The sequence below is a fragment of the Caretta caretta genome, chromosome 5 (genome assembly GCF_965140235.1).
Source record: "Caretta caretta isolate rCarCar2 chromosome 5, rCarCar1.hap1, whole genome shotgun sequence".
Classification (NCBI taxonomy): domain Eukaryota; kingdom Metazoa; phylum Chordata; order Testudines; family Cheloniidae; genus Caretta; species Caretta caretta.
Genome location: NC_134210.1, coordinates 21,823,588 through 21,848,200, shown reverse-complemented (window position 1 = coordinate 21,848,200; position 24,613 = coordinate 21,823,588). Strand labels below are relative to the sequence as shown.

At 39.2% G+C, this 24,613-nt stretch overlaps 1 protein-coding gene and 1 non-coding gene across 12 annotated transcripts in view; both read right to left on the bottom strand.

Annotated features, from left to right (window-relative positions):
* NEDD4L (NEDD4 like E3 ubiquitin protein ligase) overlaps positions 1-24,613 on the bottom strand; it is a 367,521-nt gene that overhangs the window by 137,152 nt on the left and 205,756 nt on the right. Inside the window, exon 1 of one of the 11 annotated variants that reach the window (XM_048849466.2) lies at positions 23,779-24,083. The exons of the other annotated variants lie outside the window; for them this stretch is intronic. The gene's annotated coding sequence lies outside the window, so the exon portion shown is untranslated. Of the gene's footprint in view, positions 1-23,778; positions 24,084-24,613 lie in introns of those variants that run through there. 11 annotated transcript variants of the gene reach the window in all.
* Positions 7,435-7,507, bottom strand: TRNAK-UUU (transfer RNA lysine (anticodon UUU)). The gene has a single exon. It is a non-coding gene; the product is annotated as a tRNA-Lys (tRNA).

Genomic DNA, 24,613 nt, shown 5'->3' with positions numbered 1-24,613 from the left:
GAATGTATTTTGTATATATTACATAAAATATATGTTAAAAGAATGTTATAAGATGCATATTCAAGGAATCAAAATTTAGGAAATGCTAGAATTAAATTTGCCTGTACAATCTTAATTCTTCTCTTTATGCATTCACATTACGATGCAGTCTTTAATTACATCTTCACACTTTATTTTTTTCCAGCAGGACTCTGTCATTCCATGCACTGAGTAAAGCAATGTTCATTTACCTTAAATGGGAATAGGACTGGACTCCCACATAGACTACTGTATCATCATTAATTTATATAACACTAAAACGCTTAGCCATAAAGTCATCTCGAAAAGTATAGAATTGTATACTCCATTTTACAGAATGTGAATATAGTTTTAAAATCTTAGTTTTCAGGTTTGTAAGGGAAATAGAAGTGGAAAAGATTTACATAGGATGGAGAATGGGGGCTCCTGAGATGCACGTTAGGTGGAAATTATTTTTGAGCCATTAAACAATATTTTCCAATGTTAATTTATTATTAACATTATTTATTTGTATTACATAGTACCTAGGAGCCCTAGTCACTGATCTGGGACTGATCATGCTAGAAATTATTCAAACAGGAAAAAAAAATCAGTCCCAGCCCCAAAGTGCTTATAATCTAAGACAAGAGTCAACAGATGAATACAGACATATAGACGGGAGCACAAGGAAAGAGTGAGACAGTACTGGTCAGCATATCTAGTGGTCTCAGCACAACAGCAGACTAATCACTGTCAAGGATTTTGTAGGCATGATGGAAAAGGAGAGTTTGTGTTTGAGGATGAGTTTACCCAGAGATAAGAGATGGAGGAGAAACAGCAGAGGACAGAGTCCCAGAGATAAGGTGTAGAGGCAGAAGAATAGGGGAGAAAAAGGAAGGCTAGAGAACCTCCACAGAAAGTTGGGGGTGGTGAAAGGGACACTATTTCAAGATGATGAGCATGGCTAGCTGTGTCCAAGGTGGCTGACAGGTCAAGGAGGATGAGGATGAAGTCCTGATTCTGAGCTTTGGCTAGAAAGACTTCATTAGAGACTGTGGCAGGAGCTGTTTCAGTGGAGTACAAGGGGCAGACGCCAGATGGGATAGGATCTAGGATGGGTTTGGAAAAGAAGAACTCCTGTCAGTGATTGAGGAGGAAAAAAGGCTAGTCTACAATGGCTGCTTTGTGCTGCTCTGTAGTGGGGCAAAGCAGCCAGACCGTAGTGACTGGATCTGGTCCTAGAAGTTAAAAGGAAAAAAAAACTTAAAAAGAACGATTTAAGGTATTCTCAGCCTTAACACCACTTTCACAGTTTTCTTTTAATCTGAGACTATTTAACTGATTCTGAAAATGTGTGATTCAATCTTTCTGGGCAAATGCTTCAAAGCTATTAGGGCCTTTTAAATCATCTGACCATAAAGCAGAAGTACAATTTAATTTCCAGCATTACATGTAAGAACACCAAGCTGCTACAAGCTCACCATAGGTAAATCAATATATAGTTTTACTATCAATACTCCTTTAAAATATTTTCTTGATTACCTTCTTAGCAGGAAGTTACATTGCGATTTATTATGTGGGAAAGCCCAAGGTGAACTGCTGAGCTGTGACTGTGTACAAGGATTTCATAGTGGGTTTACTGGTGTCAAAATTACACCGAAGATACCAAAAATTTATACAGGATTTACTCCGTACTTTTCTGTAGATTGACATGTGTTAGCAGACTTTGTCCTCCTCCCCCCACAAATGAGTTGGATTCAACCAACACTTCAGTCACTTAAAAGGTAAGTAAATGATTTAAGTATCTCCTGCCATGAATTCGCTGTCTACAATCTTATCTACAGTTTTTAGCTTCTCTTACACAATATTGAGATATACTCCATTCCAAACCACTCCCCTAAATGTGAGCTTTTCCAGCATCTCTGTATAAATCCTCATACATCTAAATACCATACATTTTATTCTGCAATGAAACATACATCAGTTTCACTATATATATATATACACACACACACAGAGAGGGAAATTCATTTAATTGACTGATTAGAGTAAAGATTCGCCATAATGTGGAACATATAATTTGCCATACCAGATCAGACCACTAGTCCATAAAAAAGCATAATCTGCCTCCAGGAATGACCAATACCTAAAACTTCAGAAGAAGGGAAAACATACCATAATTTTATTTCATTTTGTTGAACACCTATCCAAAGCTCTGGAAAATGTAGGTTGTAATTGTGCAATGCTGTGCATGTAGAAACAACCCTTCAAATCCCTTGTTACCATCAGTTTACAACTTGAAGCATGAAATGGGAGAACCTCTACCCATAGTTGGTGGGTGAACTGCGGGCTTGGGGAGGCTAGCTCCCAGCTAGCCTGCCCCTTCTGTCCGGGGCTCTGATATACAAATATCAGAGAATCTTGCTGGCTCAGATTCCAGCCTCCTGTGTTAATTTTCTTCCCTCCCATTTGAATGGTTCCAGCATTCAGCTCAATTTCTGGGACTATTAAATTGTTGCAAATGTATTCACTCTATATACAAGGTCAAACTTTGTAATATTGATGGTCATTCCCACTTGTTTTGAACATATGCATTTGTCTAAAATGCTATTTCCTGGTCTTCTGTGTAAATTGCAAAAGCTTCCATGTATATTATCGACTGTATCAAAAAGCTGAAGTCACACGCTTACAAGATTTACTTGAGCAGAAATCGGTTCTCGTGAGGCTCAGAAGAAATTGATGCTTTTTACTTAGCTCACAGGAGTCAGTTTTCCAGAATTCATACTATACAATATCACTGCTGAAATCTGTCATGTTACTCTTTACATAATATTAATAGATCTAGTTATATGTGTATAGCAAGGGAAATGATCAGCAGTCTCCCAGCTGATCTTCCTTCTACTTTAAATGTAATTCCTTGCCCTTGGATAATTCCTCCACCTAACTAGTTATTGACCATCTTAAGGCTCAGAGATTAAGTTGTCCATTACCCACTTTTATTTATTACTTGTAAGGGTTTTTTTCCTTAAAAAATCCTGTTGTAATAGATTGGGCTCCACCTGAGTATATTCTCTTTATGAGATTAAGCCACTAACTAGGAGATCATCTGATTAAAAATGAGAAGGGAATATGGGATCCTACTGGGGATCGAGGATTTGAGGCTTATGGAACACTTCAGTGACCTCTGGATCAGACCCTTATATATCCATTCCAGCAATTTTCATCTCTGACATCAAGGAAATCCAATATAAACTTTATTCTAGAACTTTAATTCATCTAGCCCCAGATTTCTAATTAGCAATTTTGCGATCTGCAACCTGTTTAAAACTGTGTACAGACGTATATTTTATCGTCCTTTCTGGGACTATAGCTATAACTCATATTTTTGGTTTCAGGTCTGGGATTTGTTGTCTAGCACATTCAAGCATGAAATTCATGTTGACCCACTTATTTATCTCTTACCTGCTGGCTTTACTGGATGGACAAACCAAATCAACTTGGTTGTTTCTTTCATATTTTTTATTTATATCACATAAATATTTTATATTTGGACTCTATCTGTCCAGACACTGGATTTTAACATTATTGTCTTAAATACCTTTAAACCCAATTCATCAGCAGACAAATTTTCCATGGTGTAGCAGAAAGTTTGGTGGGGCTCCTTTACTGAACTTTTACCACAGGAACTTCAGCAGCTCTTTCTATTAGGCCTGTACAATAGATTCTAGCCCTTTAAATTTTGATACACAAATTACGAATAGTGCAGCCTTATTTTAAAAGTATTTTTTAACAGTAACTCTCTTCTAAAAAAGAACTGTTGGAAGAGAGCTTCCATGTCTGCTTTTAATCTAGCATCTGAAAAATAACTTTCTATTACTGGCTCCATAATAAATGCTGTTTCATTGTGTGTTCAACTATAAAGGATATAATATAACCATAGAATAGAGAGCAGAATAAAGTATTTTAGCGACAGCTGTTTTACCCATTTCAAGTCTCATCCTCTCAAACTGAAAAGCGCAGCAGTGCCAATTTCAAGTTTTCATTGTATTTCCAACCCAACTAATTTATTTGTTTATTTTTGTACATAATGATGTCTGTTCCTCTGCTAGCATGTGCAGAAAGTTACATTAAAAATGGCTGTCCCAATGAATTAGAATACTCTCTTTCTCCCTCTCTCTCATTGCCAAAGCCAGAGTTCTATTATGATGACATGTTATCAGGATGATGTACTTAAGTTACGTTTATTAGTGTTCGATGAAACATTTAGTTTTATTTATTCACAGGGCAGAAGAAAACCCAGAGCCTGAAGTTGGCTAGAAAAGGGAGGAGACTGGACAGGGAACCTTATCAGGATTGCTCTGAATAACAAATGTGCTCCTTCAGACTCTGCATGCTTTTCCAGTCTTTTCGAGGCACACAAAAGGCTCTAATAGACATGTGTGTCTTACTGAATGAGTGATTCTCCCTAGAATACCACTGGAATGAGTTTGTTCTCACTCAACCAGAATCTATTATATGAAAAGTCTTCATTACCATAATCCCTCGGCATTGTTTCCATCCATTAAGAGCAGTTAATTATGAGACACTGCAGGATTGGCTCCCAGGACTTTATGTACACTTGTGCCTGCCTGATCAAGAGTAATGCCCTACCATAAATTAGAAATGTCTAACATCCAGACAGAGGGCCTTCATGGATTAAGCTAGAAACAAAAGACACCATGTTAGAGTTAAAGTTACAATGACTAGGGAATAGTGCTCCAAAATAGTGGTAGCTGAGTGAGAAAAGGCTACTGTACAGGATCCTAAATGCTACCGTACATGAAACACACAGCTAATATTTAACATACAAAATAGTTCTCTAGGATGACAACTAGTTATTAAAATATATTCACAAACATCTGGTACCATGTCAAATTCTGAAGTATTATTATTGAAACACGAGTAACATGCAAAAACTCCAGAAGATGCCAGGAAAAGGACAGCCACGCAAGATTTATTCCATGACCATGAATGAAACTGCTTCCTATTCAAAAGTGCTGGAAACAGGCTAATCTATTTCCTGGCTTTAGTCACATAATATGGGCGAGGGTTACAAAAGGTTATATATATATATATATATATATATACACGTACCCCTGACACATGGCAAGAATCAGTATCCACTAGCATTACTGGAATAGCTTAGGGTCCCCAAACAGGATCTGAGTCCTATTTCGCTTCAGATGCTACACAGACCTGCAGGAAACTCAGGAAGGAGTGCTAAGCTGCTAACAGGGGAAGGAGAGAGGGGGGAGGGAGTCACAGTCACCAGCCTAAAAAGCAGCAGTTTCATCAGCTCTTCTGGACAAGTTAACGGCAGCGGACTCGAACGAGCTGCTTAGAAGAGAAGACCAAAATCTAACAGGAATTGGTGAGGAAGAGGAAAATCAGGAAGAACAGATGGATGGATAGGGAGAGGGCAAGAGGAAATTAAATGTGTATTAGGCATTTTGTTGAGACAACACAAGTAAGTCTGCTATTGCCTCCTATCCCCCAATTTTGTGAGAAAGGGTAAGAAATATCCTACTGAGAAAATGAAATCCATTCTCAGTGTTCTAGGTCAAGCTTCACCTTATCTCCTCCAAAGCAGGAAGAGAGCAAAGTTAATCACACTGAAATGAGCAAAAAGGAAGTTGACTATGACTTGGCCACTTTTCTGGATCACTTCAGTAGTAGAATTTCCAGTGAAAAGACAAAGGCAGCCATGAACTTCAGACCTTCCAATTAGGACTGTTGAACAAGTGGAATGAGGAAAAGGATAACTAAACAACTACACAAATCAAGGAAGCATCAATACTTTAATAAATGTCAACTTCAGAGAGGACTATAGTTCATAATAGTATGAATGAGTCAATTTCAGAAATCCATTATTGGTTTGTATGCCATTAACCACATACATGCACTTCCATGAAAAGTTATCAAAGGATTAAACCTCATTTGTCTTTCCTTCTTTCAGAAAAATAGCAAAAAACAAACCAAGCTGGGTAGGTTATTTCAGAAAAAAGTGATATAACTGGTGTGAAACTGGGTTTGAAGCTTTCAATAAGCATCATAAAACAATCTCTGTGTAATGTCCTAATTACAGAGATGTACAAGACATACATGTGGATGGTAGTTCAGCCTAAACCTGTAAGAATATCAAGCTTGCCTACCAAGAGTTTTCCAACAGTTCAAGGAAGAACGATGATCCTTGTTGGAGATTCAATCTTTGGAAAACCTGAAAGAATATTCTGCAAGGTGGACACCAGGATGGTGCGCTGCCTTCCCAGGGCCAAGACATGAGACATCACGCTATTGAAATCCACTAGCAACAATTCATTGGTTCACATCAGCACTAAATGACACTGCATTGTGGAATATCTTGCAGATAATAGGGAACTTCAGGGAACTTGGAAACATGCGGAAGAAGAAGAACGTTCAAGTGATCGTCTCAGAAATCCTTCCTGTCCCATGAACAAAGGAAGACAGAAGGCAGAAGATACTGACAGAGCCTCACTGGCTAGGTAAGTGGTGTAGAGTGGAGGGCTTTGGTTTTGTGGAATGTTGGTCCACCTTTTATGAGGAAAGGGGAGGATATAGTTTGGATGGCTGCCACCTCAGTGAAAGGGGGACCAATCTCCTCGGAGACGGGGTGGCTAGAATAGTCAGGAGGGTGTTAAACACATATCAATAAGGAAGGGTAAAAAGAGGGAAGATATGAGCACTCAGCACAAAATCAAAATTTTGAAAACAAAATTGATCAAGAAACCAAAGGACATGAAAAGAAGAAATTATTGAATTGTCTATACGCCCATGTTAAGAGCCTGGGTAACACACAAGAGGATCTGGAATTGCTTATTTATGAGCATAAACTTGATCTAGTTGGTATTACTGAAATCTGGTGGAATGATTCACGCTACTTGAATGTAAACATCAATAATTATAACTTATTTGGGAATGATCAAATGGGCAAAAGAGGAGGTGGCACTATGTCAAAAATAGCATCACCTGCTTCCAAGTCACTGATAACTAAGAAGAAAATTATCTTCAATACTTATGGATAAATGTCCTAACTGATAAAGTACAAGATGGTGTATTAGTTAGTGTCTGCTACAGACTACCAAATCATACTAGGGAACAGGGTGACCAGCTTCTTATTCACCTATCTGTAGTGTGCAGGAAAAAAAACCAGTGTGATCATGGGGGACTTCCATTTGAGTGATATATGTTGGAAGTCTCGCACTGCCAGTACTAAAACATAGAATCATAGAATATCAGGGTTGGAAGGGACCTCAGGAGGTCATCTAGTCCAACCCCTGCTCAAAGCAGGACTAATCCCCAACTAAATCAAAAGTAGTGTCAAAGAGATGCGTCTTGAAGTTCTTAGGGGATTCAACAGGGGGAAAGGGACCCCTTCTTTGCCTGACCAGAGACTTGAACCCTGGACCCTCAGATTAAAAGTCTGATGCTCTACCAACTGAGCTAGCCATGCTAGCATCCCTTGGAATTTCTAAATATTATAGACGACAATTTTCTAACAGAAAAAGTGTTGCAGCCTACACAGAGAATTCCATATTAGACCTTGTCCTAACAGATAAAGAAGAACTGATCAGAGACCTAATAATAGCAGCTTAGATACAAGTGATTATGACTTGCACATTTATAGTATGCAAGCAGATTAAAGTCCAAACCAGTAATATATACACTGGTGCTTTAATAGGGCCAATTTCACAAAGCTGAAAACAATTATGAGCCATATCAGTTGAGAGGAAGAATTGAATCAGAAAAATGTGAATGATAATTGGGAATCTTTTAAGAACACCTTACTAGATGCCTCAAAAGTCCAAAATCAAGAACGAAGGATAAACTGGTTAAAAAACTGACCTGGTTTAGAGCGGAAGTGAAGGCAGCTATAAAAATTTTTTAAAAAATATGTATAACAAATAGAAGAAAGGAGACGTTGATAGTAATGAACATGAATCAGAAGTTAGGAATTGTAGAAAATTGATAAGAGAAACCAAAGGATACAAGGAGAAATCTCTGGCTAAAAGAGTTAAGGACATCAGAAAGGAGTTTTTAAAATATGTTAGGAACAAAAAGAATCCTGACAATGGTATTGGTTCATTATTAGATGGAACTGGTAGAATTATTAATAATAATGCAGGAAAGGCAGAAATGTTTGATAAATATTTCTGTTTTGCATTTGGGGAAAAAAACAGATGATGCAGTCTCATCACATCATATGGTGATGACAATATTCTTTCCATTCCACTAGTATCTTATGAGGACATAAAAACAGAAGCTATTAAAATTAGATATTTTCAAAAGAGCAGGTTCTGATAACTTGCATCCAAGAGTTTTAAAAGAGCTGGCTGAGGAGCTCGCTGGACCACTAATGTTGATTTTCAATAAGTCTTGGAGTACTGGGAAAGTTTCAGAAGACTGGACAACAGATGTGCCATTTTAAAAAAAAGGGTAAAAGGGATGACCTAGATAATTTAGGCCCATCAGCCTGACATTGATTCTGAGCAAGTTAATGAAGTAGCTGATATGGGACTTGATTAATAAAGAATTAAAGAAGGATAAAATAATTCATGCAAATCAACATGGGTTTATAGAAAACAGATCCTGTCAGACTAACTTGATTTTTTTTTTTTAAACAGGATGAAGTTTGGTTGACAAAAGTAAAAGTGTTGATGTAATAGACTACTGAAAGGTGTTTGACTTGGTACCACACAACATTTTGATTAAAAAACTAGAACCATATAAAATTAACATGGCACACATTAAATGGATTAAAAGCTGGAATATGGTGTTCAGTTTTGATGCTCACAATTCAAGAAGTACTTACCCGGAGAACCAAAATTTAGTAATGGGCTCTGCAATCTAGCCGAGAAAGATATAGTATGATCCAGTGCCTGGAAGTTGAAGCTATACAAATGTAGACTGGAAATCAGATAAACTTTTAACAGTCAGGGTAATTAATCACTGGAACAATTTACCAAGGGTTGTGGTGGATTCCTCATCAGTGACTATTTTTTTAAAATCAAGATTGGATTTTTTCCCCCCTAAAAGATCTGCTCTGGGAATTATTTTGGGGAAGCTCTATGGCTTATGTTACACAGGAGGTCAGACTAGATCAGTGGTTTTCAAGCTTTTTTTCTGGGGACTCAGTTGAAGAAAATTGTTGATGCCCATTACAGCTGGGGATGAGGAGTTTTGGGTATGGGAGGGGCTCAGAGCTGAGAAAGAGGGTTGGGGTGCAGGCGTGAGGGCTGCGGGGTGAAGCTGGGAATGAGCGGTTCAGGGTGTAGGAGGGTTGGGGTGCAGGAGGGGGTCAGGGCTCTGGGCTGGGGGTGCAGGCTCTGGAGTGGGACCAGGGATGAAAGCTTTAGGGTGCAGGAAGGGGCTCTGGGTTTGGGGGGGCTAAGGGCTGGGGCAGGGGATTGGGACGCAGGTTAGGGCATGGGTTTACCTCTGGCAGCTCCCAGTCAACGACAGAGCCGGAGTGCAGAGGCAGGCTTCCCACCTGTCCTGGCACCGCAGACCACGCTGTGCCCCAGAAGAGGCCAGCAGCAGGTCCGGCTCCTAGGCGGAGGCGTGCGGCTCTCGCCCGCAGGCACCGCCCCTCACCCCCAGCTCCCACTGAAGTGTGGAGCCTGTGCTCAGGCATGTGCGGATCCCCATGGCCCCTCCGCCTAGGACTAGGACCTGCTGCTGGCCGCTTCCGGGGCACATCACAGTGTCAGAACAGGTAGGAACTAGCCTGCCTTAGCCGGGCAACACCGCCGATGGGACTTTTAACGTCCTGGTCGGTGGTGCTAACCAGAGCTACTAGGGTCCCTGGATGCTGAGCAAGGCGACCCAGTGCCTTACATATCACGACCCAGTACTGGGTCATGACCTGAACTTTGAAAAATACTGGACTAGATTATCCTAATTGTCCCCTCTGGCCTTGGAATCTATGAGTCTCTTAGTAGGATTGGCTTTGAAAATTTAGACATTGAACTTGCATAATTTTCTCTTTCAAGGATGTTGAAAAGGTTGGTCTTTTAAACTGTACCTTTAGCAGATATTAGAACTATTAAATATCAGTTTGTACAACTGATAACCCATGTGCTACTGTAAGAGTAAATGAACATCTATTAGAAATTTTTCCCGTTTTTAGAGGCATATGCTAAGGACTCCCATTATTGCCTCCTCTTTTTGACATGGTGATGGACTCATTTGCCCAACTGATAAGAAATAATCCTAATATAAACAGAAATTCAACAGAAAATAGGGAACACAAATTAACCTATGCAGACGATGTCATGTATTTGTTATGAATCCAGCTCAACACTACTAAAATTGAATGAGCAAATCTTAAAATTTGGCAAAATATCAGGATTTAAAATAATCTACAAGTCAGAACTCCTGGATGTAGGTATGGGCTCTGATCTACAGAAAGATATAAAAGATAAATAGAAACTCGTATCTACTTCAGTAAAACACCTGGAAATACACATTATTGAAATACAGCAAGACTTATATAATATTAATTATATTCCTTTAAGAAAGAAAATCAAAACAGACCTTGATAATTGGTTAAACTATGACATATCATGGTTACGCAAAACTGCAGTAGTTAACATTAATATCTCACTGCAAATTAACTTCCTTTTCCAAACACTCCCGGGTTTTGGTCCCAAGAAATATATTAGATCAATGGCAACCCATGATAAACAAATTCATTTGGAGAAATAAGAAACCCAGGGTTACACAATCTATTTTCCAAAGGTCATGGCAAAAAGGAGCATTAGCTCTACCACACATTAAGCACTATTATCAATCTAGTAAGTTCAAAAACCTGATATACTGGATAACACCAAACCCTAATAAGCACTTGGTAGAACAGAACTAGCTCATTACTGCGGAAGCAAACTCCACATCCACTGTTGTGCAATCAAACTCCACATCATCCCCTGGATAAAGAAATCCTATAAGCCAAAACCATTATATAACCCCGTTTTATGAAAGTAACAATAGAAACTTGGGATAATTTATTTAGAAAGCTAAGTCCATGCCCATCCCATGTAACACCCAAAGTAGACAAAATAGAATTTAACCCCAATAAATCCTGGAAAGTTTTGACCTATGAGAACTCATAGGTATATCAAAATTTGGCCAACTGTTTAGAGATAATACATTTAGATCACTTGATAAAATACAACTAGCAAAAGACATCAACATTCCAGTATATCAATACCTACAATTGAGACATTTTTCAAACCACCTTCACAAAAGGCAAACCTCAGCAGAAAATTGACAGTATTTGAAAATCTATTCGCTACACCTCCTTGAAACATAATGGTTTACTCTCCATTCTGTACAAAGTAATCTTTAACTGTTACTTAAAGGAAATAACCAGGTTTCTGAAAAGATGCAAAGCTAACAGACATAGGCAGAGACACGAAAACTGAGATATGGAGAACATATGCAGCACTGATCCCACACCTCAAACACACATAAAAGAAAATTATATTAAAATTCTTTATCGTTGGTACCTAACTCCACTTTAAATAAAACAACGTTATGATACAGGATGGGCAAATGCTGGAGAGAAAGTAATGAAATGGGAGGATTTCTCCACATATGGTGGATGTGCCAACATATTAAAGACATTTTAAAAAGCCGTTAGAGACTCCAGAAGGGAGATAACAGGGTGTCAGTTGTCAGATAACCCATTAGCATTTTTATTAAATGGTTTTGAAAACTCTGCATCTTATAAAAAAAAAAGCCACAAAGAATTGATCACTCATCTCCTAGTTGCTGCTAGAAGAGCAAGGTGGTGAAAGAGGAGTGACTCCCCTAAATCTTTTGACTGGTATCAAATAGTGTGGGATGTTCTGGTAATAGAAAAATTAACTTATCAAGTCAGAATTGTACAGGGGAGAAGGAAAACAAAGATAACTACTGAGAAATCCAGTGGATCTTTTTGGAGTTTGCTGGTCACTGCCCACAACCAAACCTAATCGTTTGAGAACTTCTTGGAATATTAAGGGAGAAACCACTTCAAGAACAGCCAAAGTTAAACTCAAAATTAAGATATTAAAATAAGAAAAACAGATCGGAAGAAGGAGAAAAGCATAATATTGTGTAAGGTTTTGATAGGACAACTAATGAATAGGTTACAAATCTAAACGTAAGAAAAACAGAAGTGACCCATGGCCAAGACTGCGAGGCCAATGTGGTGGAGAACCTCCGTGTGAGAGCTGGAGGAACTGGAAAAGCTGGAGAATGCTGTGTAGTTTTATTATTCAAAGAGATTGGGGCCATTGGTGGGCCTGATCCTAGATTTTGCAGCTTTGTTTTTGACCACGAAACATGGAGGCCAACCTTAGCCGGCTCCCCTTCCATTCGTTGGAGTGCATTGTGAAACCTGTTGGAGCTCTGTACTAGAACATTGTCATCTGTGTAGTTAAAGTCTGAGAGCAAGTGATCACCCATCTTAATGCCGATGGATCTGATGGAATGTTTCCCATTCCATTGCCTGACAAAAAGAGTGCAGGGGCCAAGACACAGCTTGCTTGACACCAGATACTGATTTAAAAGGTGCTGACATCCGATTCCCAAGACAAACATGAGCAGTGGTTCTGTTATGCAGCTTGCAAATCAAGTACAGCAGAATGGTTGGGACATCTACACCTTTTAAGGCCTTCCATAACACCATTCAGTCAACTGAATCAAATGCCATCTTAAGATCAACATACACTATGTGCAGGGGCTTCTCGAACTCAAGGTGTGTCTCCGACAGCAAGTGGAGGGCCAAAATGGTGTCTAATGTGGACCAGTTCCTCATAAAGTCTGACTGCTGGGGGCAACACTTCCGATGCAGCAGGGGCTCCAAATGCGCCAGCAGAACATGTTCAGGAATACCTTCCCTGGCACAGACAACAAGGTGACCAGCCTGTAGCCTCTTACATTCATTTCCTTGCCCTTGTAAGGTGAGGATCACAATACCATCCTTCCAGGCGGTTGGCAAGGTTCCAATTCTCCACACCAGACAAAAGATGGCCAGAAGTGATTCTACCCCAGGGTAGAGAGCGCTTTTTATCAGCTCTGGGGAAATGCCATAAGCGCCGGCTGTGCATCCCTTTTTCAGTTTACAGATGGCGCGCTTCACTTCATCCAACGTTGGTGCATTGGTACAAGTGTTTGGATCTGAAACCAGAGTGGCTGCTAAATTGTCCAGCTCTGAGCAAGTGGTAGGTGGCAATTGGTTCAGGGCGCTGTGATAATAGTCCACCCAGCGTGAGGGGATGTCATCATCTGATTTACATGGACAGCCTTGGCTGTCTTTCAGGATGCCGTTCATAGCGACTACCACTGAGATTGCAGATCGTGCAGAATGCTGGCTTTAAGTCTCCTCCAGCTAAGCCAACAAATTCTGAAAGTTCTGCCCCCTCTCCCCCAAAATAGCCATATGCATTATAACTTTAACTGAGCATGGTATGCCTCTTGCTTCCTCATCCACCAAATGATCACCTCTTATAAATAAATATAACAAATTTTATTCAGAAAAGATATTTAGCATGTATGGCAATAAAAATGCCCATGTTAAAATAATTGTTATTTTAACCACCTAAGTGGAGAGAAAATTAAAAGACAATCTGTATATTAGAAAGTCACAAATCCACTGATGTGCATGACACTTCCCAGGTAAGTAAAATTTGAGGTCTTTGCCAAAAGGAATTTACAAAATAAGCTTCAAGCCAATGTACATTAATATCTTTAATATGAGTACCCCATCAATTTAAATGATGCTACTGGCGATAGATCAGTCAAGTACATACCATAAGTGTTTGCAGGATTGGGGCATAAGATCCACAATCCTATTAATTGCTCTGTGCAAGGGGGCTCCACCTCCATGAAGCAGTTGGAAGGCTCATGGCAGCAGCTTGCAGGATGGAAGCTTAAATCAAACCAAATACATTTACTACATACCATGGTGAAGTTGTGGAGAGTAAAATAGTAAACAATCTGCAAGGAATATTGCTTGGGGGGGAACGTGTATTTTTTCCACGTTTTGCCACATCACTCTTCCTATCTTTTGTTTTGATACTTCTCATTTACTTCGTCAATTTCATATATTATAAAAATACATATTTACATGCCAGCACAAGTGTAAATGGCACAGGAGCAGCAGTTAATAGTGGAAAGCTTGAAAAAAGAAAAATTCCTGAAGATATTTGAAAGAGGGCAGTGAGACACATTAGTGCAAAGAAAAAGGAGGGCAATTCCAAGCATAGGAGCAGACTGGAAAAAGGACACCCTGTCTCCAAAAGGACACCTCAGTATCTCAAATATCTCCATCCTATGTCACCGAACAAATACATTGTTTAAGCAAGAAGAGAGAGATTGCAATAGTGCTAATTACTGCTTGCTGGGCTACGCATTCTTGTTACTTAACCATGGGTATCCATATCGTATCATGGATTAGTACCTGATAACACCAGTATACTTGTGTTTATTACATATATACATACACACAAATGTGTAATGCCTAAAATACATTAAAAGTACATCACAGATGAATTCATTTCCTATAAACTTTAAATAAAAATTGTAAATATATATGTGGTCTTCTTTTTCTACTTCCATAGGATTTTTATTTTGTTTTACCTTAACAATGCAGGAATTAATTATGATGAACATTGTTATTTTGATGACAGTTACTATATTCAGAAACTACATGGCAGCTGACATGTCAATTCACGGACCAGCCACAAAATAAATACAGCCAAAATTGTCTCCAAGTTTTATCCTCCATTAGCTTAACATTTCACCGGAAAGTAGGGTTGCCAACTTTCTAATCCCACAAAACCGAATACCCTAACCCGCCCCTTCCCCCAGGCCCTGCCCCTGCCCCTGGGACATGACATTCCCTTTCTCTCAGTAGCTCGCTCTCCCCAACCCTCACTCACATTCACTGGGCTGGGGCAGTGGTGCGGGAGGGGGTGAGGGCTCTAACTGGGGGGCGTGGGCTCTGGGGTGGGGACAGAAATGAGGGGTTCAGGGTCTGGAAGGGGGCTCCACACTGGGGCAGGAGGTTGGGGTGCGGGAGGAGGTGAGGGCTCCAGCTGGAGGTGTGGACTCTGGGGAGGGGATGAGGGGTTCAGCGTCCAGGAGGGGGATGCGAGTTGAGGCCGGCGGTTGGAGTGCAGGGGGGGTGAGGGCTCTATCTGGGGATGAAGGCTCTGGGGTGCGGCTGGGGATGAGGGATTTGGAAGTTTAGGAGAGGGCTCTGGGCTGGGGTGCATGAGGGGATGAGGGCTCTGGGTTGGGGCCGAGGATGAGCAGTTTCGGGTGCAGGAGGGGGCTCCGGGTTTGAGGGGGGCTCAAGGATGGGGCAAGGGAGCAGGCTTACCTCCAGCAACTCCCGGTCAGCAGCACAGCGGGGAGGCTAAGACAGGATTCCTGCCTGTCCGGTACTGTGGAAGTTGCCATTAAGTCCAGCTCCTAGGCAGAGGTGCGGCAGGTACCTCTGCGTGCGCTGCTCTTGCCCACCTGCACCGCCCTCGCAGCTCCCATTGGCCATGGTTCCTGGCCAATGGGAGTATGGAGCCGGTGTTTGGGGCAGGGGCAGCATGCAGAGCCCTGTGGGGCCCCCCCTGCCTAGGAGCCAGACTTGTTGGTCACTTCCGGAGTGCAGCTCAGTACCAGGACAGGTAGGGACTAACCTGCTGTAGACTGGAGCCACGAAGGTCCCTTTTTGACTGGGTTTTCCGGTCAAAAACCAGACACCTTGGTCACCCTACCTTAAAGGGGGCCAACCTAGATGATGCCTACAGGGGAACCTGGGATAAAGTCCAGGAGTTTCTCTTCTCCAGAGCAAGTAGAGAGAGCGAAGGCGCTGGTAGAGGAAGAACAACATTCTCCCAGTCATCATGTCTCCTTGGTCTTGTCTTGGGAGAAACAGGGCCCTGCAAAAAGTCTTATGGGCCTTATCCAGCCTGACACCCACAGCATCTATATGCTTTCCAAGTAGCACAAAACAATGATGCTTTGTTTGAGAAGCCCAACACAGGCAGATATACCATTCCAAAGTCACGCAGAAGCCAGCAACTGATGTTTAATATGTTACAGCTCTCCTAACACATGTAAGACTAACTAAACTAAAAACGTATGCCCCAAAGTTAGTTAAAGGCACCAGTCCTCTCCAGGGAGAACACAAACTAAAACTGAAATTTCTAGATCTCGGCCATAACAGGTCAAAGAACATGTCCAGGTGAGAATGCTTCAATATAAGACCTTCATGTCTCTGAAACACAAAAATTGCTTGTCCTTGCTGTCCTTGACACTTTTTACCTTGGCATACAATCTTTGATGTGAAACTTCAAAGGGATTGCTACTGGCTTAGAAAAGTTAGGGAGCAGTGTCAAAAATCAGAATTACAATGGAAGATTTGTTTGAACTTTAACTATGTGTGAGAGAGGTGCCTCTCTAATACACCAGCTACTCTTTGCTACTAGCAATTTCTCACAGACACTAAACAATTCTTACTTTGCACATAATATTCCAAGCTCTGACGTGCTTCCCTGCACCCTTCCCATTCTCCGGCAGCATATGATGCCAGAAATGAGATTGGGCAAGGTCCATAATTTAACTAGAGTTGTTTACATCTTAAAACTGGAAGAAGGTGGAGAATGACCTTGAAATTCATCAAAGTGAAATTGTAGCAAAACTGATGACAAATGAACTAAACCGAACAGAGAAAAGTGTATGTGCTTCTGAGCCATTGTTTTAGACAAAGTTTATTTATGCTATGGTACTTCACAAAAATAAGTTATAAAGGATAAAAGTGCATAATCAAGTTTCAAATATCTGATTCCACAATTATGTGCTCTACTAATACCTGCTTAAGGAGAAAGAACCCACTTCCCCCGTTTTTCCTCCCCAAGACATCAAAAGAGGCCATATAATAATCTAAAATTATAAGGACTTAGTGCCAGTAACGTGAGAAAACATTAGGAAGTTTGTGGGCATTATCCACAGACATTTTAAATTTAAAGTCACCCCCTAAAGCCTGTGGTGGTGAACATTAGCAAAGTACTGTACTTATTTTCAGGATCACTTATTACAAGCTCCCAGTGTTTTGGTAGCTCAACTTTAAAAACTCTGGTGATCCACATAACCAGTCGAAAAATTAAGTGGGGTAAGAGTATTGTAATGAACTGGCTAATGTGTATGTGTACTGTGGTAAACCCAGGACAAACAACTACAAAAGGGGGGTAAAAAGAAAAGGAGTACTTGTGGCACCTTAGAGACTAACCAGTTTATTTGAGCATAATAAATAAGCTTTCGTGAGCTACAGCTCACTTCATCGGATGTAGTAATTAGTCCCAGAGGTTTAAAAGGCCCCTCCCTATCCACTGAGGAGAGAGAACGATGTGGCAATAAGGTTCAGCTGGAAAAGGGGTTGCTAGGGAAGCAATTAGGTTCAGCTGACTCCAACTACTTGGGACCTTTTTAAACCCTCCCCTGGGTGGTAGGAGGGGGAGAGTGAGGGAGTGAGAGGAGCAGGGAAGTTGCCAGTAGGCTGTTTGCAGCAAGACACCAGACCTTCCCAGTAGGGAGGCTGCACTCGCTCCCCAGAAGGGAAGGAAGACAAGCACAAGGGACTGACTGAGGAGAGGAGTAGCAGGACCCAGTGCCACCTATAAGGATTCGCCTTACCCCAAACCTGAGTCTCCAAGGTTAAAAAGGACTGAGCCTACTGAGGCGAACAAGGTATTTTGCCACAGTACCATTGCCTTCTATTAGATACAGCAAGAGCCACTCAACTGACATAGACCCTATACTACTGAAAACTAAAGGCTCCCTTATCTCAAAGCAGTAAGTGTCTGTTTTTGAAGCAGGATATAAGTTCCTCCCAACTGTCCCTGTTAATTGCCATGTGGCTCTGTGTACTGCACAAAAATATCCATTAAAATGTAGGTGGTCACAAGTTAACAATATTTAGGTCTTCCACTGCTACATTTTCCATTTCCCTGCCACTTTCTTCTTTGTTCTCCTTTTCCTGTCATCCTTGTGCTTTAGATTATTTTAATGAGTAATCCACCTTGTTAAAGATTTAAAGAAATCAGATGTCACCTCTAAGTCTCCAAGGACTCAAATGCTTAACTTGGCGAAATGCCCCATTCGTATCTACTTATTGGCAGTGGCACTAACATTTAAATAGCCATCTGTATTTGTTTTACTACCTTGAAAATCATACTGAACTAGTCCTGGGATCCACTCCGTTTTTAAAAAGGCATTACGTTTAATTTCTGCTGCTCTTCTCTCTTTATCTTACCAGAATAGGGTCCAAATGTCCTCATTGCTGCAGTGCATGAAGGGGAAGCCAGAGAGAGAGAGTGGACCTAAGAGGGGGGAAAAAAGAAGTATAGGTTCTGAGGAGCGCAGGCCTCTCCAAATGCCCATGCCAGGCCATGAATCTGTGTTATGGAAGGCATCAGGCTGGAGTCGTGGGCATGCTTTACAGCAGTCCTCAATCAACCCAGAGGACTGATAAAAAGATGCGGACAACATTAGCATAAGGTAACACTGACTGCTCCTTTGCTGATAGAAAACAAAGGGGAAAAGATGGGAACATGATTCATGAAACCAACAGGGTGGTTAGGGAACTGTATGGAGGAGTTGGTCCTCTGCAGGATTTTAAGACACCTGTAGATCTGGAGGGACAAATTCCCTGACCTTCCTTGGGAGAGAGCGAGTGCAACAAACAGCAGTTTCACAGAAGACTCCATAGAAATCTCCGTTTCCTTTTCTTTACACTGGATTTGCCTTGTTGGGGGATTATCTAGACCTTAATCAGAGGAGGGGAAAAAAACTTTTTTGATCATCCAAACCTCTGCCAGGGCAAGATTAATCCTTCCTACCATAGTCTGTCTAGAAAATCCCCTATAAAACAGACTCATTAAAACCAAATTCACCTTCTTCTAAAGAATGAACAAATATCCAGTATCTTATTTCTTAATTCTGCTATCCCATCAACATTTAGGCTTTACACCCAAACCTTCTGGAAGTTTAAATTTTGGCTATGAAACTTGTGGGCTGAAACTTGATGAGGATTCAGTGGATAAACACATTTTTCTTTCATACTCTGTTTGAAAGCTCATACCCCCATTTGCCATTTAGAACAAGAGATTGTTATACTAAAATGATAGTTCGCTTATACAAAGTTATTAAAACTCTTAAGTTTTCCCATGACCTTCAGATTCAGTTGAGCCGTCAGCATAACGGGATTTAAAAATCCATTTACAACGCATTGCAATTATAGGTTTCTACGTCTGTATTCAGTCAACATCTAATTTCAAGAGCAACAGCCATTTCAAAATAACAACCTTTTGTTTTAAACCCTGACTTTATAGATTCTTCTGCTTAAAAATTTAAAAGGCTAGATCTTTTACAGTTATGATTCCATGTCAAAAACCGATCAAAATTAACAATAGGTTTCAGTAAAACTAACTAGAGAGTATTATTTTCAAACAGATCTGTCTTTCACATTTCATAAGTTAAATTACTCATTTTCTAGACTATCAGTACATATAAAAAACAAAATCAGTTTTAAATTTATTTGAGAAACTCTTAGCTAAGCGTCTGCCATCATTTCCATTATAAACTCTGTTGACAAGTTTATAGCTTGGCTTTTAAAATTTGTATCAGGTTTTAACCATGTGTACAGTTTCTCATCACAGATTAAATAATTAAAAAAAAAAAAACTGTCCAGCTGTTTTTCCCCGACCACCACCTAATATTTAAAAATTATAATTTATTTTATCTGAGGTTAGGAACTTTGTAAATTCTTTTTAGCTACATGAGTACAATAAACTGGATATACGTATCACAAAGATTTCTTAGACAACCATCATTCTATCTTGATACCATTAAAAACTCCCACAAATACCCTACATAGTATATTATCTTAAATGATAAACTGATTCCTCCTTATATTACTGACAACTTATAAAACACAGAAAATGGTAACAGCATTTTCTCAACATAAAATATTATACCAATATTACTCAATTGGACTGCAGTTCATCAAAACTCCTGCAACTTTAAGGAAAAGTCAGGCAAAATATTTAATCTCTCCCTGTTGTCATAGCCTTCCCTGCCGCTGAGAGTTCTAGTTTGAAAACGATTAGTCTATATAAACTAATGAATGAATCAGTGGACTTAACAACTTCAACTGTTAGTGGTGAGTGAGGAGAGAAACAGAGGGTTAGAGAAGTGTGTTAAAAACGTTCACCATCTGTCTCTAAAGGCTTACGTTGAAAGCATGCAACAAGTTCAACAAGTTTGCCAGTTTCAGTTTAGCCCTCAGCCCTTATTTCCCCACATTTTAAAAGCACCCCCCCATAATTTAGTACAGTAATTGGCAACTTTCCTCAGTAAATAGATCAATAGAACAGCAGTGACATAACAGGTCAAAGCATGTTGGCTGTGCTATGTACAGAACCCTGCAGAATGTATTCCTGTATATAACTAGCTATAACCCACATTTACAGGAAGTATAACTTTATAAAAATGACAGAAAGCTGCAACCGTTCATAGATACAGCACTTTCACCAAATTTTTGCACCACATAAGAAAATATGGCTATGTAACATGAAAAATACACCCTCCTCTTCCGCCAAAGCAAGGTATCACCAAGCTATTGTTCACTCAGATTTACAGATGGGGGATTTCTGAAGCGCTACGTGCCATAATAATCAATGTTTACTAGTTCCAAGCGCTAAAATGCTACCCACAGTCCTAACAAAGAGTAATAGTACTTTTCACACCGTTTTTAGTCAAATATGACACCACAAAACATTACCCCAAAAAGCCAGTGACTAATCTACAGCAGTTGATTAAGGGACTTTTCTCCATAAAAACAAAGGGGCATATCTGAATATTGGACACCCAGTATAATATTTAATATGCTAATTACACTTTAAAACATTTGTTTTTAAATGACACTTTTTTTTTAAAATGACTCTCAGAAGGGTGCAAAAATGTTAATTATTTAGACATCACAAAGTTTGATAAGTGTATTAAAGAACAGGGACCTGTGGAGCTAACAATCTATTTTTAGACAAGATGCAAGGAATGACAGCAAACAACTGTAGGGAGAGTGAAAGAAAAAAGGAGGGCAAGGGTTACAATAACATTTATTTTTTTACTTAGGTTTTTTAAAGTGAAAAATTGAAAAAGGAAAAACAGCCAACCATTGCAGGATTATGCAAGTGCATGAAATTCTGAAAGTGAAACTGACTAGTAACAGACTATGCACTCTAGACCATATTTCAAAAAAAGGTTAGGTAATAAGTTTCATTTGGAAGAAAAAAAACAATTATAGTAAAACTGCAGGTGTAGTTTGTAACAATTGTGGATTTTATATTATTATTTTATCTTATTGTTTTAACTTAATAGTGTACCTGTGAGGAATGGATTGTGTGCATTCGGGATGACAAAATGGGGAAGTGGAACCTGCCTTATCTTGGGGGCAGAAAGAGTGCCTGTGGGGAGGGAGGGAAAGTAGGGCAAAACTGAATCAGAAAAACCTCTGCCCGCTTCTTCCAGGTGTACAAATGTGAGAGGAAATTTAGGTTTACAACTAGAGTTGCCAACCCTCCAGGACTGGCCTGGAGCCTCCAGGAATTAAAGATTAATCTTTAATTAAAGATATCATGTGATTAAATCTCCACGAATACGTCCAATCAAATTTGGCAACCCTATTTACAACAAAAAACTCTAGAAAGGGTTAATTTGCCTGCTTTAGGGTTTTCTTGCAAATTATCTTCCATTACTATGTATTCACAGTGGTCTTTTCCTGGCAGGTAAAGCCTAAAATCAAGCCTCACCACATTCCATTAGGATTATAATTATCTCTTGCTAGATCTTCTAATTCTGGGTCAGTACATTTAAATAGGACAGTCATTCATGCTTTATTTAATAGTATTACATTATTAAGTAATAAGTATAAATATATTTACAGCTATACTTGCTTATCCATTTAGATGACTAAGTCATGAAGTAAATAGGATTTAAAGTATTGGTGTGGACTTAAGTATCATCTACACATGGGTACACACTCACATGCAAATATAAATCACTGCCCTGTTTTATAAAACCCTCAGTTAACTGTCACATATCTTTTCTGCATTTTCCCCATAATTTCTATTAATTTCTATTTAGATATAAATTTATTGGTTTTACTCTATGTAAATACAGATTATTTTCCAGCAAGGATGCGTGACATCAGAATTGTTTCTATGGTATGACAGGAGTTCTTTAAGAGGGAACATATTTTTAGTCATCTATCACATGCGATGAACACCTTTATTACACTGTGGTAATATTCCTCTATTAAGATTTCTGAATAAATACTGCAATATATACAAATATGCATCTGCCCACTCGGCAATTAATCATAATATATTACGCTCAAGACAAAAATGTTCCCAATTTTCCATGTTGTTAAGGTACACTAATTTCTGCAATTTCATACTCCACTTAAACATACCATAGTCTTGGGCACATGCCACTGTAAACAGTTGAAGGCAGGCTGAATCACCAGTAATCCCAATGGTGTTTTGAAATTCACTGTAACTTGACCACATAGAACACCATAGTCAAAGGTCTACTCTTCTCTTATTTCTGAGAAGCTGAAGATGCATCTGTGTTAATGATCCTCCAGGATATCGAAATTTAAGCCAGAGTGACTTTTACATTTTTATTGTACATCTATGTTTAAAAACTGCATGTATGTTTCTAAATAAATGTCACATTAACATTTTCAAAACTCTGTTCCAAATTGGTTACACTCCTCAGTGATATGTAAGGGAACGTTTAGCAAGTTGCATGGGGAGAATGGGGGAGGAGAAGTCACAGTAAGCACCTTCCCTGAGTATTAAATTATACTACATTAGTACCCATCAACACGTTTATCTTGGAGAATGATGTAGTACTTAGACTATGTGGGCAATGAGACCATCCTAGTTTGAAGTTAAGCAAAAGGAAGCAATGATAGAGAGAAAAAACGATGGAATTGGCAAAAGGAAGCAAATTTGGAGAAATGGGATAGAACAGAAGAAAGAAAAACATGCGGAGTCTTATTCAGAAAATGTTTCCAAAAACCAGCTGAGCAAGTTCTAAGCTGTCTGACTGGCACTTACGCAGAAATTGCCCAACCAGACACTAAACCTTGGCAGCATTTGGAGTAATATTTTTCTCAAGATGAACAGGTCTTTAACAGTTTTGCTAATGGTTACAAAACATTGGCAGAACTCTAAATTCTGGGCATGTATTATGCAAATATGTATTACAGCTGTTTTTATTTAATATGGTGCAGCAAAAATATGCATGCAACAGCAAAGGCAAATTATATCATGGAAATATGCTACTGCTGTCAGTGAACTTCTGATTTATAGCTCAAGAAAGCTTATGCTCAAATAAATTGGTTAGTCTCTAAGGTGCCACAAGTACTCCTTTTCTTTTTGCGAATACAGACTAACACGGCTGCTACTCTGAAACCTTAAAAAAGATAGTGTTTTTAATTTCTCAAAATAATTCTTTCTAAAATAAATTCTATAATCAAACACAAATGTCTATTTCTATCACAAGACAAAGAATGTTAAAAATAAAGATTCATCCATTTACTTCCAATACGAAGACTAGTAACAAATTCATTAGTAACAAACACAGTTAAATAAGAAAATAATGACTTATCACCTTTCCACAAATGTTGTCCTCTCCATTTTTCCAGTTCCATAATGTGCCTTCTCCTCCATAATAAAGTGCTCTGCAGTTCCTGTTCAACTTGGATTATATATTATCTAAGCAAGAGTGAACTGAAAAGCAAGCATCTCACAGATTATAGCTCAAATTCTTTGATGAATTATGCTTCTGTTAGACTTCACTGTTCTTGAGACATGACCTACTGTACCATGTAGAGTTCATATAGATTACAGAAATCTATAGCCTCACCATGGCTTCAAAGTTATAGCAGGAAACAGAAACAAAAAATACAATTAATTCACTGACTCCACCAATCATCTCCAAAGTTTTTCTCCTCACATTATTTTTTCCTACTGGAGATTATGAAATAATAAATAATCAGATAAGAATTTAAACAATTTAGTTACATTAATTCTTGCACATGCCAGCAGAATATGCTTTTGTATAGAACCTTTCATACTCCTCAGCCTCGTTCAATGTCAACATATTTATAGTGTCAATGAATGGCAAAAAAGTACTTCCAATTTCATATTTATGATGTGACTCTGTGCATGTAATTTACAGTCATGGGTAGCAGTTAAGTGATAATATCTATTATCAGTAAAAGAAAATTTGTTCCATTGTGCTAGGTGATGTACAAAGTAAGAGACTGTAAACTCTTTAGGGCAGAGACTTCAAATATGAATACGTGCATGCAACAACAAATGGGAAGATAGGATGATGTCATAACGGTAATACAAATATACAGTTTTGCAACCTAGAGGAAACCCGACTTATTATGTTGATGTATTTATATGCAAAAGCTGTTTGCAATATAAAAGGAAGGCTG